The sequence below is a fragment of the Pleurodeles waltl genome, chromosome 3_1 (assembly GCF_031143425.1).
Source record: "Pleurodeles waltl isolate 20211129_DDA chromosome 3_1, aPleWal1.hap1.20221129, whole genome shotgun sequence".
Classification (NCBI taxonomy): Eukaryota; Metazoa; Chordata; class Amphibia; order Caudata; family Salamandridae; genus Pleurodeles; species Pleurodeles waltl.
In genome coordinates, this window is record NC_090440.1 from 1,992,597,351 (window position 1) to 1,992,618,584 (window position 21,234).

The 21,234-nt window shown below is 44.8% G+C and overlaps 1 protein-coding gene across 9 annotated transcripts in view; it reads left to right on the forward strand.

Moving 5' to 3' along the window:
- Positions 1-21,234, forward strand: part of PRR11 (proline rich 11) — a 359,537-nt gene that overhangs the window by 32,703 nt on the left and 305,600 nt on the right. For all 9 annotated transcript variants that reach the window (XM_069226409.1, XM_069226404.1, XM_069226406.1 and 6 more), the window contains exon 2: positions 15,554-15,619. The gene's annotated coding sequence lies outside the window, so the exon portion shown is untranslated. The remainder of the gene's footprint in view (positions 1-15,553; positions 15,620-21,234) is intronic.

Genomic DNA, 21,234 nt, shown 5'->3' on the forward strand with positions numbered 1-21,234 from the left:
TACAGCTACCAAAGGAAGTTGCTGTTGTGAAATGTGCCACACATTTCATGGAGATGACAGAGGTTCAATGAGCAACACATTTTCTGACAAAGTTACAAAATGCTGTGCTCTTGTGGCTGGTACATTATGACTGAATGAGAATTCTGAAACAAAAGTGGAAAATGGAAATCATTTTTTTGTTAATGTCAGTTCAAGCTCTTGATGAATGCAGGGATTTACAAAAGTGAGGTGTCAGAGGAGGAAATAAATGTTGGTGGAAAAGCAAGTTGTTTCCAATGTATGGACGTCAGCTGATGAGAGATTTCTTTGGCCAGATCCAATGCTATTACAAATGGCAAGATTCATTCACAGACCTACATATGCAAGACGTGATGGAATGTTAGCCACATTTCAAAAGTATTTGTTTAACCCGTTTGGTGCTCGTGATGGAACAGCCCAGTCAGGAGCAGCGGTGGTCGTGTGCTAAAGACGGAACCATTCCATCCTCTGCACACGACTATTTTTTCCAAAAATAGCCTCCAGAGCTGGGAAAGAGCTTTCCTAGCTCCCGAGGCTATTTTTAGTTTTCACAGAAATAACGAGCAGTACGCACGGTGCGATGACGTCGTTTTAGGAAAAACGAAAGTGAAATGAGCTGATCTGCTCATTTCACTTTCTCTGCCTCAGTGCTCATTGGGCTATCTCAGGACCCTGAGCACAGAGGCAGACAGGAGAGGTATCACTGGAAAGGGTAGAATTTCCCCTTTACAGTGGTACCTTTTTTCTTTTGAATCAATGCTTTGGGATTTGCTGCAGGAGGGCGATCCCCAAGGAGGGATCTACTATTAGACACCAGGGAGGGGGGAGCGGCCCTTTGGGGATTTGCTTTTGCTTTTCACCTTAATTTAATGGCCATAATTAGTCTTTCTGCCTCCTCTGGGCTGGGGGCAGATGGGGGGTAATAGCCCCAGATCAGCCCCCTTGGTGGCGACAGAAAACCCACAAGGCACCAGGGATTTTTTGTTGTTGTTTTTAGTAAGGAAAGGGTGGGGGCTGCCCAGAATGGGCACAGCAATGCCCCCATCATCCCCAAATTAAGGGCAGTTGTTCTGCCCCCTCTGGGGGGGCTGATGGAGTTATTACAGCCAATCTGATCCCCAGGGCAGCAGAAAGCCCACTAGACACGAGGGAGTATTTTTCCCACCAGAGTAGGGGTGGGGGCTACCCAGAATTAGCTTGGCAATGCCCCCACCTTTCCCGAAAATGAACAGTCTTCCTGCCCCCCCGGGGGCCAGATATGGGCAACAGCCACGCTCTGCTCCAATGGGAGGGAGGGGCGTGAAAGCCCACTGGGCACCAGGGACTATTTTTTTCTTTGTGTAGAGGTGGGGGCTGCCTAGAAAGGGCATGCTGATGTCCCATCCCTCCCCCCTCCAAATGGGCACAGTATTTCTGCCCCCCGAGGTCAGATAGTGATTATTACACCTGTCATTCCACCCCTTCCCCCTCCTTCTGCCCCCCCCCTCCCAGGCAGAAAGCCCACTCGGATTATTTCTATGGGCATGTCAGGGAGCGGCCCCATAGGCAAAGGTCGTGCCCTTTTTTTTTTTGGGCACACATTTTGGATGTTTCTGCCCCCCTTGGGGCACTTGGCTGGCGATGTTCGTGGATGGCACTTGGCTGGCGGTGTGCGTGGATGGCACTTGGCTGGCGGTGTGCGTGGATGGCGCTTGGCTGGCAGTGTGCGTGGATGATGCTTCACTTGTGGTGTGTATGGATGATGCTTGGCTGGAGGCGTATGTGGATGGTGCTTGCCTGGCTGTGTGCGTGGATAGTTCTTGCCTGATGGTGTGCATGGATGGCACCTGGCTTGCGCTTGGCTGGAGGTGTGCATGGACTGTCCCTTGGCTGGTGGTGTGGTTTGTGTGCATCCCCAGCATTTTCTTACCCAGAATCCACTGCAAAGCTTAAATTCAGCTAAAAAGTTAAATTTGCATCACATTTATAAAAACAGAGGTGACCTCCTATCTACCACAAAACGGCCTGTTTTTGCAAAGGGGGTTCCTGCTTTTTTGGTCCTGAGCTTGGCGGCCGTCTAGAGGAACCTACCAAACCCAGACATTTCTAAAAACTAGACACCCAGGGAGGTGTGGTTTGCGTGGATCCACCAACATTTTCCTACCAAGAATCCTATGCAAACCTCAGATTTAGCTAAAAAAATCAAATTTTCCTCACATTTCTGTGTGGGATCACAGTGCTGGCACAAATTTCCTACCACCCAGCATCCCCTTCGGTCTCCCAATAAAAATAATACTTCTCTTGTGTGGGTGCCCAAAGCAGTCAGCCTAAAACGTATTAAAAAACTGCACTTAGGAACATGCTTTGGTGCCCCCTCAATCTCTACACATTTTTGGCCCTTCCCTGTCGCAGGCAGTTGGCCTACCCACACAAGTGAAGTATCATTTTTATCAAGAGACCGTGGGAAATGCTGGGTGGTAGGAAATCTGTGACAGCGTGATGATCCCACACAGAAATGTGAGGAAAATGTGATTTTTAATTTTTTTATTTTAAAGATAGATTTGAGGTTTGCGGGGGAATATGGGCAGGAAAGCGTTGGAGTATCTACACAAGCCATACCTCCCTGGACTGCTCTAGTTGTCTAATTTTCTGAAATGTCTGGGTTTGGTGGTTTCCCTAGATGGTCGGTGATGCTGGGACCAAAAGCGTAGCTTAGCCCCTTGCAAAACCAGGTTGTTTTTTGATAGCCCAAAACTTATAGTGGAGACATCAAAATTATCTGTTTCTTGTTCTGGGCACTAGGCCTTTCCGAGGCAAGTGAGGCACCATTTCTATCAGGTGACTTGGGGAAATGCCAGATGGAAGGAAGTGTGTAGCTCCCTGCAGATTCCATAACGTTGTGTTTTGGACCGTTTACTGCTGCGGGCATTTGACCTACCCTCACAAGTGAGGTACCATTTTTATTGGGAAGCTTAGAGGAAAGCAGAATCCTTCCAAATGTAAGGCAGTGTGTAAAAAAGAAGTAATTTTAAGAAATGCCCTCTAATTCACATGCTAGTATGGGTACCCACAAATTCAGAGATGTGCAAATAACCACTGCTTCAAAACTCCAAATCTTGTGCCCATTTCGGAAACACATAGGTTTCCTTGATACATGTTTTTCACTCTTTATATTTTACCAAATGAATTGCTCAATACACAGCACACAATGAAAACCCATTGCAAGTTGAAGCTCTGTTATTGGCTGTGTTCTTAGTTTTTGGTGAATCTACAAGCTCTATGTATCCCTGCAACCAGAAGGATCCAGCCGGCGTAACAGTATATTACTTTTGAAAACCTGCCATAGTTAGAAGAAGATACAGAGGAAAACTTAGACACAAATGGCTGGTCTTTTATTTTAAACTCAATTTCAATATTTTTTCATTTCAACTGTTATGTTCTGTAGGAAAACCTTGAAAGATGCACACAAATGACCCCTTACTGAATTCAGAATTTTGTCAACTTTTCAGAAATGTATAGTTTTTTCGGGATCCACCATTGGTTTTACACCCGTTTCTACCACTAACTGGGAGGAGGTTGAAAGCACAAAAAAGGAAAAAATGGGCTATGTCCCAGTAAAATGCCAAAACTATGTTAAAAGAAATCCGTTTTCTGACTAAAGTGTGCCTGTTCCTGAAAGCTAGGAAGATGGTGATTCTAGCACCACAAACCCTTCAGATGCTTTTTTCTCTAGCACTTGTTTTCCCATTATTCCCCGAAAATACAAAATGCTGTGTTTTGGCTAATTACTCGGTCCCCTCCAGGTGAATCCACAAATGTGGGGTTCCCTTTTAGCATCGCCAGGATGCTGGAAAAAAAGGAAGCAAATTTGGTGTGGAAACATTATGTGGGGGAAAAGTTATGGAGGCCTAAGCTCATACTACCCCAAATAGCCAAAAAAGGCTTAGCACTGGGGGAGGGTGGGGTGAAGGCCTAGCAGCGAAGGGGTTAATCCTCATTTTGGAATGACTGCTGAAAACCCTCTCTTGAAGAAGCATTAATGTGCTAGTTGGAAAATGTTTGTCTCCACCTCTAGCAAGTAGCACAATAGGAACAAGGCTGCTGGGACAACTAGCATGATAACAGCCATCTCTTTCATCATCTTCATCATCACTAGACGTGAGAGGTCACCAGTACTTTGCGGCTCTGGGCCAGCTAGTAAACTACTGTTGGTTGGGCTCAGAAGATGGACTTACCATGCCCTGGGCGGAGGTTGTAGTGGGGATTTTCTTCCTTGATTGGCCTTGGAATGAGTGGTGCAGGGTCGTTCCATTCAGTACTGTTGTTGAGAGAGGACGGAGGTACAGGGGGTGTGTCCTTTTCATATGTGTCACATGTATCCAGTTTTTGTAGCTGGCACACTTCACTCCAGTACTTGTCACCAAGAGAATCTGCACAAGTCCCTTTCAAGGTTGTTGTAAACAGTTGTTCTTCTGAAAGTTCTTCAACATGACCCACTCGCCCGGCCATAAATCATATCTGGGCCCCTGCAATGGTTCGGGTAGTGCGTCTTTCTACTGTGCATGGAGAGCAGAGACAATGTTCATCAATGGTATAAAATAGTCTTTCAGGAAGCAGTCGGTGATATGAGTTTTTAAGGTCATTGGTGGCAGCCCCCCCCTCAACTCGCCAATGGTCTGCCAGTGACAATCTCATGGGGACTAAATCTTGTGGTGGCATCAGGGGTGATGAGGATACTCATGAGAGCGAGAGGTAAGGCATCTACCCAAGTCATGGAGAATTCGGCACATATTGTTGCAATTCTTTTCTTCAGGACCCAGTTTCTTCTCTCAGTGGCACCTGTGGACTGGGGATTGTAAACGCAGTGGAACTTCTGAGTTACCCATAGGCCCTTGGTGACCCACAACATTGTCTTTTTAATTTTTTTTACCCCATTGTCACTGGACAGCAGCCTGGCAGGCCAAACCGAGAAGAGAAAACAGTTCCTTTAGTAAGAATTTAGCAGTGGTGAGGGCATCATTCTTCTTCCTAGGGTACCATTTTATCCGTTTACTAAAAAGCCAGCCCACTGTGAAGATATATTGGTATTTGATGGGGCATTTCCACAAATTCCGTTTGGAGATGTTCAAAGGGAGTTTCAGCAGGTGTAAAATTCCCAGAAGGAATTGCAGTTCCTTTGGCCACATTATGTTGCACACAAGTGATACAGGTTTTACATACCTGCTCAACCACCGTCCTCAATTTGCTGTTCTCCCAGTATTTGCTCAGAGTGTTCACTATCCCATCACGACCTGTATAAGACTGGCCATGTATCATCAATAGCATAAGATGAAATACTGCATCAGGTAGCATGAATCGTGTACCTTACCCATTCTTACAAAAGCTATTCACTACGAAGCTAGTCTGATGCCATTTAGCCCATCCCTCCTCTTTAGTCTGCTGCTGAAGTTCCTCAGTGGCCTTTCCATGAGATGAAATTCCGTTCTCTCCTGGCTCTTTTTACAAAAGTCAAAGTAAACTGTCCTTGAGCAGTCTTTTTCACAGTCATGTCAGCAAACGCATTACGTTTTCCAACACCAGCTGTTATTTTCCTGTGAATGATACACTTTAAAATTGCAAATTTCTTCTGAAGGGAGTCAGCATTCAACATTAATATTATCTTTTTGCCATTTTCTATCCTGGTACCCTGGGACGGGAGGAACCCTCGCTCAGCCCACAAAATCTCAATTGTGGGCAATACCAAAATGCATATTGGCTATCCATATCGATGTTTACAATGAATCAAGTGCTCAATTCACAGGCTCTGATCAGAGCTATCAGTTCTGCTGCCCGAGCAGACATTTCTTCCAATTTACATGTTTTCACTACTGTATGCAATGTGGTGATCGCATAGGCAGCTACAGTCGATCCATCCTTAAATTTGAAGAAAAAAAAAAGATCCATCCTCCCACTGTGCTCTATCCCACTCTACCAGTGGGATGCTCAGTGATTTGTAGGTCTATGCGACCCTTGGTCTGTTCTTCTGTTACTAATATGAAACCATGAATAGTGTCGGTGTCCTTTTCATTCTTTTCAGCAGCGAGCAAAGTGGCTGGATCGAGGCTAATACACCTATATATTTTGATGTGTGGGCTGAATAAATATAATTCATAGGGTGTCAATCATGCATTGGTCAGATGTTCTGTCTGTGTTTTTTATTCAGTAATACATCTACAGAGTGTGGTACATACTGATGTGTAGTGCAGCACAAGATTAGCGGTTCCCCTTGTTGCAGAATGGCAGCTGCTGGCACTTCTGATCTCGAACAATATGGCAGGCCTCTTTTTTGCATCATATTTTAATTGCATTTTCTGCACATACACAGTACAAAATGGGCAATAAGGCCGTGCAGTTTCTCAAATGAGCCAGTCCTCTTGCTCTGCGTATCCGTGCCATAACACACGCTGCAAAACTCACTTCAGAGCAATCAGCCAACAAAGAACACTGCAAAACTTGGTCTGAGGGCATCCATCTTGTCATCAGCCAACATGTATACAGGTCTGTGAGTCCAGCATCTCTGGAGCCAGCACTATTAGGGACGGAGGTCCCAGGCATTTTCGGCAAAAGCAGTCACTGAGATCGCCGCCTCTGGATGTAACTCTTCTGTTAAAGCATCCCAGGCCCGAGCCACCTGTAAGAGCCCTGCCCTCTCTTGGCTTTCCGGAGCAAGGTTGCCCCCTCATACACTGCCCATTTTTTTCAGCTTCCCCCATCCTCCTGGGAACCTGTGGACCCCGAGCGCTTTTCCATTTATGTGATCTGACGTTTCGCTAACATTTGCGGCAGGTTGATAAACAACATAGTGACTTTGGCCCTCATTACAACTTTGGCGGGCGGGAACTGCCGCCCGCCATGTTGTAACCGCTGTGCGGCCGCCAATGTGGCCGCATTCCCGCAGTGGCCATTATGACATCCCTGCTGGGCTGGCGGGTGGAAACAGAGTTTCCGCCCGCCAGCCCAGCGGGGATGTGGGCCTCAACATGGGAGCCGGCTCCAAATGGAGCCGGCGGTGTTGTGGCCTTGCGACGGGTGCAGTTGCACCTGTCGCGCTTTTCACTGTCTGCTATGCAGACGGTTCCTACCGCCATGAAAAGGCTGTCGGAGAGGGGACTCGTAAGCAGCGCTGCCCTGGCGGATTAAATCCACAGCGGTCGTACCTCCAAAACAGCCCTGCGGTCTTTGACCACCAAGGTTGTAATGAGGGCCTTTGTGTTTAGCCTTTCTTGTAAACATTCATAGAAGGCAGTCTGTGGGCTCTTCCAACAACATGCGCTCCGTGACTGCTGTGATCAGGGCCACCACTTGTGCCCAGAACTCTGTCACCTGGGAACAACTCCATACCATGTGATATGTCAGCGTCTGCCTGGTAACACCTCAGGCACTGTGAACCCACCCCTGGTAAAAATCTATTGATCCTCGTAGGCATAAGATAAGCTCTCTGAAGATAATACAAATTAATTCGCTTGAAGCAGGCCTTGTGAGAAACCTGGGGTATCCCAGTCAGCACTTTAACCCAGTCTGCACCTGTAATAGTTGTGCCAGTGTCATTTGCCCAAGTGTCCTTGAGGGCAGTAAGTGGAGTGCTCGTGTCCGCCCGGAAGGCTGTGTATAAGCCAATTATAGCCCTGTGCCTATCTGATGAGGTGCACAGCACAACAACCCTGTAGCAATGGCTGTTCCTCCTGTATCCGTCACCACTGTACCCTCAGCAGCATCGAGATCGCACCATAGCAAAGGAAATGACCTACAGGTAAGTCATATGTTACCTGCAGATCCTCAAAGGATTGCAAGGACCCGAACTCATGGAGATCCCTGAGCATTAATAGCTCCAATGCAGCCCTTTCACCCAATCACTGAGCCGCCTCTGCAGGCAAAAAAACGTGTCAACCAACGAAAGGGTAGTGCTGAGGTGTTGGGATCACTCAATCCTGCTCTCTGTAAGTATTGAATCCAGCAATGTTTGTCCACTGGCTGCAGTGTACAGGGCTTCATCTTGACTGTTCTACTCGGGTGATTGATGGCGCGTCCTCGCCTCCACAAACAGTCTACCCTGTAATCCAGCCAGTCCTCCATTTCGAGTTGAACGCTGCAGTTTTACCAGGATGGCCCAAACCCCAGATGAGATCTACCAGTAAGGAGTGCGTCTCCCTGAATCTAGAGAAAAGGAATCACGACAAAGAGAGTGACAAAATAGTATAATAGCCGGGGCAATGCAACCATTTTGGCGATTACTTTGTGCCCTGCTACAGAGATAGGGAGAGTTTTTCAAAAGTGTATTGATCCTCGGAGCTGGCTCTGTCAAGTTTACTTTTAACAGTGCTGCCTCTGTTTGATAAAGTTGCACACCGAAATAGCAAAAGGTGTTGGTCTCCCACTGCAATCCCCCAATTGGGTGGGCGAGTGGGGGAGGGGGAGGCAAAGCTCTAAATTTCTCAGAAAGACCTGTGACTCCGAGAACCTCCATCTCATAAGCTTAAAAGAATAGCAAGCACCAGACCATTCTGGTGGAAGGGGAATATAGGCGTTCTTCTCACACGCAAACACTTTAGCTGGTGTTGCCACAAATTCATACGGCCTGTCTCATTCAAATGTATTGATGTCCCACATTTACTCTGGCCAATCCACTTCTGTCCCTGGTGAGAGAAACAGATGGGGGCTTTCACACTGGTCACTATTACTCTAGTTCGTAGTCCATTCTTTATCTGTGATGTGGTGTAGGAGCGGTTATAACTTTCATATTCCTTTTTCTCCAGTTCGTTGCCCCTCCTCCCTCTGTCTATTCCACATGTATTATTTAGTTTTGACAGGAAATCAAGATACCCCGGTGTTTCCTTTGTTATAGACCATTTTAGAAGGAGTGCTGTTACTGCCATGAACTGACTTATCCTACATGTACCATTAAATGAAAAGGGAAGAGTACCGAAAAGCATACCACTCAGTTGAATGGGGAAGGAACCCACAAACGTAGCAACCAGATTTATAAAACATTTGCTGAACTTCCCCCATCATTTTAATGAAAGTGTTATTCATATAATCCACCCTGTGGGCTTCCTTGTGGGATGCTAACGTAATAAAGTGATGTTCGGGAAGGGAAGCAGCTGTGGGCAGTATCTTATGCATGTGAGCATGCCACTCAAGTGCGAAAAAATGCCACCAATGCAAGGGAGCATATGGAAAGTAATGTAGTAAATAATACAACACTCTTTTTTTCTCTTGTTCACCTCTCTTTCCTCCTCCATAACATTGCTATACCTATCCATTTCCCTATCTATCTTATCAGGCACTATTTACAATAATCCCCAGTGTCTTTTGTTTGAAAGCCTCACTGGTCAGCTTATGTACAGGTCGGGTCGTTGGCGGTCTTCACCACTGGCAGGGGGTGCAGTCCTTCCTAGGACTGTTTCTTCTGTTAAGTCTCTTTATAATTCACACAAACATTCCTTCTCAGACAGTATCTGGGTCCAATTAGTTCTTGTTCATACAACTCCGGAGGAAAAGTGCTCCTATCTGCATGTTCTTCAGGAGTCCTTATCTCCCTGTTCAGAACCACTTCTCCGTCTCCAAAAGGTATCTGCTAGGGAATGTGTTCACTCTCAGAGTCTGGCACGTTGTTAAGCACCCATTGATCATAGGGCAGAGGCAAAGGGCACTTTTTCACATAAGGCGTGAATACAGTTCTTTTTACCGTCACACTTAACAGCTGTTTGGGTCATTAGGAGGATCTGGAATGGACCTTTCCACCTGGATCAAGGCTGGATTTTGTTCTGGAAGTTTTTCACGAATATCCAGTCCCCCAAGCCTCCTGGGAAGTGTCTCCTTGACCTGTTCATGAATAGAACGCAATTGTTCAGTGAGTTGCACACAATAATCCAAGAATAATGGATAATCAATGCAAGAGAACACCTTTTTCCCCACAAATTGGCTGGTTGTCCCATTATCACTTCATAAGGCGAAACCTTTGTTCTAGAATGTGGCGTATTTCTAATGGACAACAGTGCTATGAGTAGTGCGTCTGGCCACTTTAACTTTGTGTCAGCACATATCTTTGACAATTTGCTCTCTAGGACACCATTGTAGCATTCCACTAGGCCTGCTGCTTGTGGATGATAGGCACAATGACATTTCTGTTGTATTTGCAAACCTCTACAGACCAAATCCATCACCTGTCTGGTGAAATGGTTGCCATTGTCACTCCAAAGTGTTCGAGCTAGGCCATACCTAGGAAAGTACTCTTTCTTCAGTACCATGGCAGCACTGGCAGTGGAGCAATCAGTCAGCAGATATGCCTCCACCCATCTGTTGAAAGTGCACACCACTACCAGCATGTACCTTTTCTTGTTCACTCATTCCATTTCCCCAAAATCCATCTGTAGGACTTCAAACGGAAGGTCTGGGGGTCCAAATGTTCCCTTAGGGACAAGGGTGCCTTTTCCTCCATTGTATGTCTGGCATATTATGCATCTTTGCATATGTGATCGTGCACATTTAGGAATATTCTTGTTACACCAGACCTGGTCTAGCGTGTCCACTATACCCTGTGCACTGATGTGAGCTGGTACATGAGCTGAAGTAACAATAGCATTTACATAGGTGTCTGGTAACATCCACCTTTTCTTCCTTGTTTTATCCACCCTACTCTGTCCAAGGTGGCGGTACTATGCCACCACTCAAGTTCCTCCGGTACCTCTGGCATCCATCTAGCTGTCCCTGCCACATACATGGGTGTCTGTTCACTCTGAGCTGTGTCTTTTGCGATTTGATCAGCATAAGCATTGCCTCTTCCCAAATCATTCTCTATTTTTTTTGTGGGCTGAACATTTTATCACGGCAATCTTACTGGGTAGCTTCAGGGCATTCAGTAATCTTACAATCAAATACCCATGTTATTTCTTTGTCCCATGCGAAGTCATGAACCCTCTTTCTTTCCACAATTTTCCAAAGGAGTGTGCCACCCCAAAAGCATATTGGCTATCTGTGTAGACATTTACTCTTATCCCCTAGCTCAGTTCGCAGGCTCTTGTTAGAGATATCAATTCTGCTGCTTTTGCAGAGTTTTGAGATACTTTGTTAGTGCCTACTACAGTGTCGAGTGTAGTGATGGCATAAGCAGCAGTAGCCATTCCACTGGGCAATTTGAAACAAGACCCATCCACAAACAGTTCACCCCTCCCAATCTTGCAATGGTTGATCTGTAAGGTCAACTCTCCCTTTTGTCTCTTCCTCAGTGGTGATAAAACAGTCATGAATGTGTTCGTCAGAGAGGTCTTCGTCTGGGAGGGGCAACATGGTGGCTGGACTTAGAACATTACATCTTCTGATGGTGATATGGGGTGCAAATAGCGCCAACTCATATCCAGTCAATCTAGCATTGGTCAGATGTTGAGTCTGTGTTTTGTTTATTAAAACATCTACTGCATGTGGTACCATGACTGTCAATCAGTGGCCCAATACATACTCCTCACTTTGGTTGACGGCAGCTGCAGCAGCTGCTACCGCCCTTAAGCATTGAGGCAATGCTTGGGCCACTGGATCCAACATGGATGAGAAGTACACATATGGTCTGTTCTTTTCTCCATGTAACTGTGTTAGCAGGACTAAACTGCATTGTTCATTTTCATGTACAAAAAGTGTAAATTATTTCTGATAGTCTGGGGTGGCCAATACTGGTGCATTGCATAGAGCCCTTTTCAATTGTTCAAAAGCCTGCTCACATTCCTGCGTCCTTTGTGAGGGTACATGCACATTCTTGAAGGTGAGAGCTACTAATGTTTTGGCTTTCAGTGAGAAATTTGGTATCCATTGTCTGCAATATGAGGTAATTCCTATAAAGGCTCTCACCTCTTTCTGTGTACGGGGTCTCTGCAAGGAACCAATGGCTGAATTTCTTTGTGGATCAAGTCTTTTATTCCTCTTCGACAGGAGGTGCCCTAAGTAGGAGACCTCCTGTTGACAGAATTGTAATTTGGTGAGGGATACTTTGTGACCCAATGTAGACAGGTGTGTCAAAACCTGTAGTGTAGAGTCTTTGCATGCGTCAAGAGTGTCACCTGCCACTAGTATATCATCAATATACTGTAACAGCACTGTGCCCTCAGGGAGCTGAAGGGAATCTAACTGATTTTTCCAAAGCTGTGAGAAAATGGACAGACTCTCAGTATACCCTTGAGGAGCCCTGCAAAACTTGTAACATTTGTGTCTTAGGGTGGACGAGAACAAGTGTTAGCTTTGATCATCAATAGGAATGCTGAAGAAGGCATTCTTCAGATTGATGACTGAGAAGTATTTGGCTGAGGGCGGAATCATGTTGAATAATGTTGTGACATCAGGGACAACAGGGAACTGTGGTACTACAATTTTATTAATGGCACGCAGATCAATAACTAATCTATACTCAGGTGGGGCATCAGGTGCCATCTTCTTCACCACGGGGAGTAGAGGACTATTGCAGGGGCTACCAAACTTTGCTTTACTTTTCCCTGGCACAACATGTGTTGAATGACTTGGAACAGCCCTTCTTCTACTTCTGGGGCTAACTTATAGGGGGAATACAAGGTAGAGGAGCACCATCACTTACTCGTATTTTAATGGGGTCCATTTGTACAGTACCAATGTCATTTTTGTCTGTGGCCCTTAGGGAAGCGTTTATGGTACGCAGCTATGGATGTGTGTCTAGTAGGGATGACACTGAATGGTTGTGTGTTGTTTTGGGATTGGCTATGGTAACATATACACCGTCTGGAAAACAATATATGTGGGCATGCAATTTTTTAAGGAGATCTAAACCAAGCAAATTCTTGTGGCACCCTTCAGTTAGGACTAAAGAGTGTGGGATGGAAAAAGGTCCTACAGTGATGTCAAGTGGCTTGGAGATGGGACTGTGTCCTGGTGTTCCTGCGAACCCAAGCGAAATATTTGTAGATCCAGAGAGGGGCACCCGAGGGAGAGAGTTGCGCATGGCTGAAGTACGTGTAGCGCCAGTGTCTAACAGAAATGGATGATTGCTATTTTCTACATTTACAGGTACATAGGGTCCTCGCTGATCAACAGGTATGGCCACTCTCCCATTACCATCTCCTGGGCACCCCTAGGACATATTGTCAATATAATCATCCACGGTGTAGGAATTGTCAAAGTAGTTTTGGCGAGGCTGTTGGAATTCAGCGTGTGCTTTAAAATCATGTCAAGTAACTCCCCCCTCCTCCCCTTATTCACTGTCTGGTATCCCCGTCCATTTCCTCTCTGACCTTGTTGTGTTGTCGCCTGCTAATCTGGACAAGTGTCTTTCCAATGTCCCTCTTTTCTACAATAGACGCAAGCGTTTGGCCCTATTGGTCTCTGTCCCTGTTGCACCGGGGCCACTGGGTGACCCCGACCAACCCCTCTTCCACATCCTCTTCCTCTCTGTCCCATATTATTACCTTGATACTGCTGGGGAAATGCCTGCACCGTAAGCACCTTTGTTTTTAAGTCCTTCAATTTTTTATCTGTATGTTCTTATCTAGCTTTAGACATATTTTCATAGTAGGTGGCCATAATTAACAATTCAGACAGATTCTTTGTTGGCCACGTACTCTCTGTTGTTTTAATAGCATCACAGACATCCTTCTGTAAATTAGACACAAATTTATCAGCAAACATTAATTGTCCTGTCTGTGTATTAATGTCCTGCCCCTAAAGGAGTGGAATATTTCCTCAAATCTGGTGAAAAAATCTGACACTTCCTCATCTACCTTTTGTTTGCAGGTGGACAATTTGTCCCAAACTACATGTGTGCAAGGCACTATAGTCTGAAGTGTTTTATAATGAACGCAGGTAATGCACGCAAACGTGCACTGGGGAGGGCGCCTGGCACTTGCATGGCGTCATCCCCTTCTAACTCTGCCCAAGTAGCCCCAAATATAGTAGCATCATTCACTTTCTTTATTTGCTGCTAAATGGTGAGCGGGAGTAATGTACCAAAGAACATCTCTACATCTTTATATGTCACAATGGCCATACTGCTGGCAGCTTCCAATTCCTCGTAAAACAAAGTAGGGTTTTTTCTGTAGTTGGGAAGACTTTTCCTAATACTGGGGAGATCTGAACGTTGTCAGCGGTATGTACATACTGGCGAGTAAATGCTCCGTCACCCGTTTGTCGGGGGTGAAGTTCACGCATGGGGAGCTGGCGACATAGTGTCTTTACAGACTGAGCATGTGTGAGACATCGTCCCACGGCATTACACCTCTCTACTAATCCAATCTCAGTCCCAAACAGACTGTATTCATCTTCCTGTATATCTGCAGGAAAGTCAATCTTTGCCTTCTCGCATCTACCTCGCAATATTTTATACATATGTTAAAGTATAAAACCCTGTTGGACATCATTGTAGTTTTTGAACTGATATATTATTTCTGCTACAGGTACTTTTTTATTCTCATCCATCCAGTCCTTTGCATCATTATGGAGATGCAATTTGTGTGTAATGGACCTAGAGGTCCTCCCTGTCTTCAAAACTTCTTTACTAAGTCTGAGTGCGGGTAACTCTATTTCGGGGTCATTTTTCTCATGCCATAGAACTGAGCACGAAGTACTCCCCCACAATGATGTTTGTCCCCTGGTCCCAGATGGGACACAATTGGTGGAACTGGTGGCAGTGGAGGAAGAGGGAGTACTAGTCGTAGTCGTTGTGGAAGGTGTGGAAGGGGCTGAAGTAACGCTATGTGTTAGGGGTGGTTGGGAGGGAACTGTCCCAGACACATTTTGGCCACCAGGTATCCCTTGTGCATTGGCATTTACGTTTGGGGGTGCCTGATTTATAATAGGTGCGTAAGGTGAAGGGGGGGTTGTCAAGTAGATGTTGCAACAACGGGTCAGGGGGTGTTGAACATTCTTCTTTTAACTTTTGTGGCACTGAAGGATACATCTTACTTGTCGTCATTCTGAACTCCCTATTCCCCCTCCTCTATATTCTGTGCTCTCTGTTGGTTAGCATAATCACTTAGTTTTTGGGCTGGGGACTTGTTTTGTTCTTTTGGTTCGTTCTTTCATTTCTTTCATTCTAAACTTTCTTGCTTCCTTTTCCCAGGTACGATAACTATCCCACATAGCTCCCCGTACCTTCTGTTTATTCAGCATTTGTTCAAGGTAATAAAGTTTTTCATCATCCCAAGAGCCATTTAATGGCCATTGCCTTTCCCTACCTTTCCTTGTGTATTTGTGCCATAATGTGCCCCAGAGGGTCGGGCCCGCACCTTATTTCTTTAACACAAACCAAGCCGGGCTTCCCTCATCTGGCACAGGTATTGACTCATCCAGACTGGAGGTCCCGAAACAACATGTGACAGGTAAGTACAAATGGATACGTGAGTACGCAAAATTGGGTTTATGGACTTCACTCTTTATATGTCTTTTCCAATAAATGTCTCTTCCTTTGTATTATTTTTTTCTATTTCTACTTGTTTGTATGTCTTCAGATTGTATTCTTCCTTTTCTTTTTTTCTTTCCTGTTCCTTATTTCTTTTCTTTCTGGTTGCAGGTTGGCGCCTCCAGGATCCAGAAGATCGTCCACCGGGAGAGTAAAACAAGAAGCCTGTTTTACAAGGTACGTTTGTCTCTATGATAGGTATTGTTTTTTCCTGTCTGGCTTTTGTTTCCCTCTTTCTGTCTTCTTTCTTGTTTTTCCTGTGCCCTTTCTTCCGTGATTCTGTTAGTTTCTCTATGGCTCTCCACTATTTCCATTGTCTGACACCCTCTCTCTATCTTTTCTGACCTTTAAACTACTTTCTTTTGTTTTATTATTTTGATCTTGTCTTCCTTTTAAATTAGTTTTGTGTTTTCCTTTCACTCCGTGCCTTTCCTTAGTTTTCTGCTTTTGAATTTTTCTTTAGTGATTTTTCATGGCTCTTTTAGTAAATACAAAGAAGTTTAGTGCTCCCCTGTTTTGTGCCCCTTTTTGTCCTTCCCTCCCCTTCCCCATCTTGTGCCCCATACCTGGTGAGGCCACGTTCCTGGAACGTGGCCGGCTCTTTCGCAAGGTCTCCCCCTCAGTCTCTGCCGTCCGATCCCAATTTCCTCCGGTGTCTCTGTCTCTCTTCTGCTGCCTTCGTTTTCCTCCTGTGTGTCTCTGCCCACCTCCTCCTCCTCCTCCGTGTCTCTGACCTTCTCCTTTTCTGTGTCAGCGACCTTCTCCTTTTCCCCGTCACCAACCACTTCCTCCATGAACGCGTTTTCTTGCTGGCGGACTTTTTCTTCCACCTGGTGTCATCCTGTTTGTTGTGGCCTCGCCCTCTGCCCCGTTCTCTGTAGTGCTTGCAGAAGAGGTCATTTATGTAGACCGGCTCGTAGACCTGGGTGCCGCCCTCCTCGAAATCTCTGCAGTAGGAGAGCTACACTTGGTTGGATTCACCAGTCAAGCAAGCTATGCGCAGGATTTGTCCAGCTGAGAGTGAGCCCTGCTCATGTAATTCTTTTAACCAAAGCATCACAGCCGCTCCACCAAGGGTGCCAAGTTCTACCTCTCCTGCAGCGTGAACCGTGCACTTATGGGCCAGTATGATGGTGACTTTCCAGCATCCACAGCCGCCCCTCTTGCCCCACCTCAGTGATGCTCATTCCAGCCCGTGCACATTTCACTGCAGTGTTCACAGCCCTCAGGCCCTGTCGGCCTGCACTTCAGTTTTGTCAAGTCGCAGCCAAGCCACCTTCATCCGGGCCGTTCTGCTGTTCCCCCAAAAGTGCTGCAGGCTATATGGATATCAGGGCACCAGCACTGGGTACCCCCGTACTTCATAGGGGTTCCTACTTGCTCTTTACGTAACAGTTGGAGCCGGGAGGTGGTGCGGCCTCAGGAGCACTCTGATGGCACGTCTCACTCCATCGGTTCTCAAATCAAGCCCCAGTTTGGCAGGCCTTGCCATTGTATCTAATACTAATGAAAAGTAGGTGCAAGGTCTTTCTGATCCCTCTGATATTGGGTAAGTCCTCCTAAAGCTCATCATTTCGTTCATGTAGAAGTAAGTGAAAATCTTTAGCATAGTCTGGCGTACCCGGAGCGGTTGTGTTCCAAAGGACTTGTTTAATCTGAAGAAAATTGTTGTGACAATCGACAGCCCATGGTAGGGGATGAGAGGTATCTTTAGTTGTTAATTAAAACAAAGGTTTGGAAAGAAGGGAAAAGTTGGGTATCCATTGCCTACAATAGCCGGCCAAACCCAGAAAAGCGAGTACTTCTTATTGAGTGGTGAGGGTGTCAAGTCTAATATTAATTTAATACTTTTGCGATCCAATCTCTTCTCCCCCTTCGACAGGAGTTGTCCTAAATGGGCAACCTCCTGTTGAGCAAATTGAAATTTAGTATGATATTCCTTGAGCCCTTTGTCCACCAGAAAAAGTAATAATGCAATTGTTTCTTGCTGACAGGCCTCTTCATTTGTACAAAATTTTATTAATATACTATATTAAAATGAAAACTGGGGCCGATTGAAAGTTATCTAATTGCTTCTTTAATGCCTGAGAATAAATGGACGGACTCTCTGCATATCCCTGTGGAATTCGAGTAAAACTGTATGATCTGTTGGCAAAATGGAAACAATATAAATATTGGGAGCCTTCATGCAAAGGGACAGAGAAGTATGCATTTTTCAAATCTATTACGTAGAAGTGTGTGGCCTGTGGAGGAATGCTGGCAAGGATGTTGGAGATGTTCAATACTACTGGGAATTGGGTCTGTACTATTCGGTTAATTTTGCGCAAGTCAATCACGAAACGTCCTTGATCTCTGGAAGACCCCTCCCCCTTTTTAAATACCAGAAGCAGAGGGCTATTGCATGGTGATCCAGATATCTCCTTAATTACCTCCATCTTCAATAAGTCTGTAATTACTTGCTGTAGCCCATCCACCCCTTCTTTAGATATCCTGTATTGTGGCACCCTTGGCAATACAGATCCTTCCTTGATAGGTATGGTCACTGGGGCAATAACCATGTGTCCTACACCATTACTCCAGATGGAACAATGCATTTTAATGCATCTCCTGGTGACCTGAAAAAAGGTGGGTAAAAGTTCTAACTAAAAATAGAGCACCTCTATTTTTAGGTTGAACAATCCTCCACCTTTTTATCTTGCCAATAGGGGATTCATATTTGTCACTAAAGGGCCCCTTATTTGTCCTTAGAAGTATTCCCACCTTTTTTTGTCCTGCCACTAGGGAATTCATTAAAATCAATTAAACTACCTAGTAGGTAGTTTTTTTTCCTTTCCAGTTCATTATTCCCCTCTGCACACCCTCTCAGACCAGATAAGTGGCATAGCTAACTATTTACTCTCTATCCCTCAAAATCCCCTATATTCTGAAGGGGAGCTTGGGGACAGAAATATGGTAGAAGGGGTCTGATGATGAAGCATGACATCTACTGGGTGGGTGAGGGCCTTCATTTTTAAAGAGCAAGGGTTCCCATTTGAGCAACTAATTTCCCATGTTACTGCCCAGATATATTGGCATTTAGTTAATTTGTGGTAGTCTGTAGCTATTAGGAGGTTGAACCAACTGTCTTGAGTCCTCCCAACCCTGATGTGTGACAACAAAAGAAGACAAGCAGACAAAGAAAGAGGTAGGGGATTGCACTTGAGGACCTCAAAGCAGTGATGAACAATGAATTGAAAACCTTGCAAAAGACAAAATTAAGAGTAGTATAGTATAGAGTAGTCATTTGGTGATGATCTAAACAAATCACAGAGGCGGCAATTGTAGAACATTTTTTAATAAATGGAAATTAATGCTTGTTTCAGTTGTGTTTAAGTTGGCATATCTAGGCTGACATGACAAGGCCAGATCCAGCTTGCACTGATATCCATTCAGAAAGAAATGTGCACTTTTATTTTACATAAATGAGCCTTTCCAAGTGCATGTCTCTGTTTGCTTTTCAATTTTAGATACATAATTGCTATATAACCTCTCTTCATGGAGCATGTGTGTTGATAAAAGACAAATATATTAATTTGTCTCCTCGCAAGAAAGCTGTACCTGAGCATATTGGAAATAGTCCATCTTATCTTGCTATAGGAATGTGTTGCAACAAATGCTGGAAAGTTGGATATTTTCAAAGCATTTGCTATAGATAACAACAGATCTCCTCGAACTATGAATGTCAATTCAGTTGAGGAGGTTGCATAAACTCGAAGTAATAATTTGGCTGTGACCGCTAAGGAATTACATGTTAATTGTGCTTACTATAAGTTCAAAGGGCCTTTAGGATGGATACATGTAGGTAGTGTTGGCATTAACATTATGGCTGATTCGGGTTGCCAGCACAATACTATCTGGTTTCTTTTCCAGATAAGGGGGGTGACCGGGCATTGACGATGACAGATATGAGCCAAAAAGCTTTTGGGAATTTGACCTCTCATTGCTTGGCTATTTTGAAGATACTCTGGAGTTTAGAGGGTGCTCCTTTAAAATAAAAGTGAATTGATTGATAAACCTAGGGACATTGTTGGGTGGCAGAATCTTGGTACGTTTGGTGTAATATGAACAGCAGGTACAAATTTTCCATCTCTGCAGTGACACTCATGGATGCTTAACCATCAAATGCATCATTGAGATGGGTTTGTTAATGGGTTTGAACATAAAATTAATCTGCAGTGTGGAGCAGTCTCAGCGGTTCATAAGGTGCATTCTATACCTGTGAGTGTCAGGTAAAGTCTTAACCCCTTTGCTGCCATGCGTTTTCCCACTCAAGTGGCAGGCCTTTTTTTGGCTATTTGGGGCAGTTCGGGCATAGGCCCTCATAACTTTTTGTCCACATAAGCTACCCATGCTAAATTTGCTTCCTTTTTTTCCAACATCCTAGGGATTCTAGAGGTACCCAGAGTTTGTGGGTTCCCCTGGAGGAGACCAAGAAGTTAGCCAAAATACAGCAAATAATTTGTTTTTAAAAATAAAAAACAAATGGGAAAAAAGGGCTGCAGAAGAAGGCTTGTGTTTTTGCCCTGAAAATGGCATCAACAAAGGGTTTGCAGTGCTAAAATCACCACCTTCCCAACTTTAAGGAACAGGCAGACTTGAATCAGAAAATCACATTTTTCAACACAATTTTGGCATTTTACTCGTACATACCCATTTTTACTATTTTTCCTTTTAGCCTCCTTCCAGTTAGTGACAGAAATAGGTGTGAAACCAATGCTGGATCCCGGAAATCTAAACATTTCTAAAAATTAGACAACACCCTGAATTCAGCAAGGGCCATTTGTGTAGACCCTAAAAGGTTTTCCTACAGAAAATAGCAACTGAAATAAAAAATATATTGAAATTGAGGTGAAAAAAGACAGTTTTATCCACGTTTTACTCTGTAACTTTTTCCTGTGATGTCAGATTTTCAAAAGTAATATACCGTTACGTCTGCTGGACTCTTCTGGTTGCGGGGATATATTGAGCTTGTAGGTTAATTAAGAACCCTAGGTACCCAGAGCCAATAAAGGAGCTGCACATTGCAATGGGTTTTCATTGTATACCTGGTATACAGCAATTCATTTGGTGAAATATAAAGAGTGAAAAATAGGTATCAAGGAAACCTTTGTATTTCCAAAATGGGCATAAGATAAGGTGTTGAGAAGCAGTGTTTATTTGCACATCTCTGAATTCCGGGGTGCCCATACCAGCATGTGAATTACAGGGCATTTCTCAAATAGACATCTTTTTATACACTGTCTTACATTTGGAAGAAAAAACTGTAGAGAAGACAAAGGGGCAACAACACTTGTTCTTCTGTTCTGTGTTCCCCCAAGTCTCCCAATAAAAATGGTACCTCACTTGCGCGGGTAGGCCTAATGCCCGCGACAGGAAACGCAACAGGGACACATCACATTTTTACATTGAAATCTGACATGTTTTTTGGAAAGTGCCTAGCTGTGGATTTTGGCCTCTAGCTCAGATGGGACCTTGGGAAACCTACCAAACCTGTGCATTTTTGAAAACTAGACACCTAGGGGAATCCAAGATGGGGTGACTTGTTGGGCTCTCACCAGGTCTGGTTACCCAGAATCCTTTGCAAACCTCAAAATGTGGCAAAAAAACACCTTTTCCTCACATTTTGGTGACAGAAAGTTCTGGAATCTGAGAGGAGCCAGAAATTTCCTTCCATCCAGTGTTCCCCCAAGTCTCCCGATAATAACGGTACCTCACTTGTGTGGGTAGACCTAGTGCCTGTGACGGGAAATGCC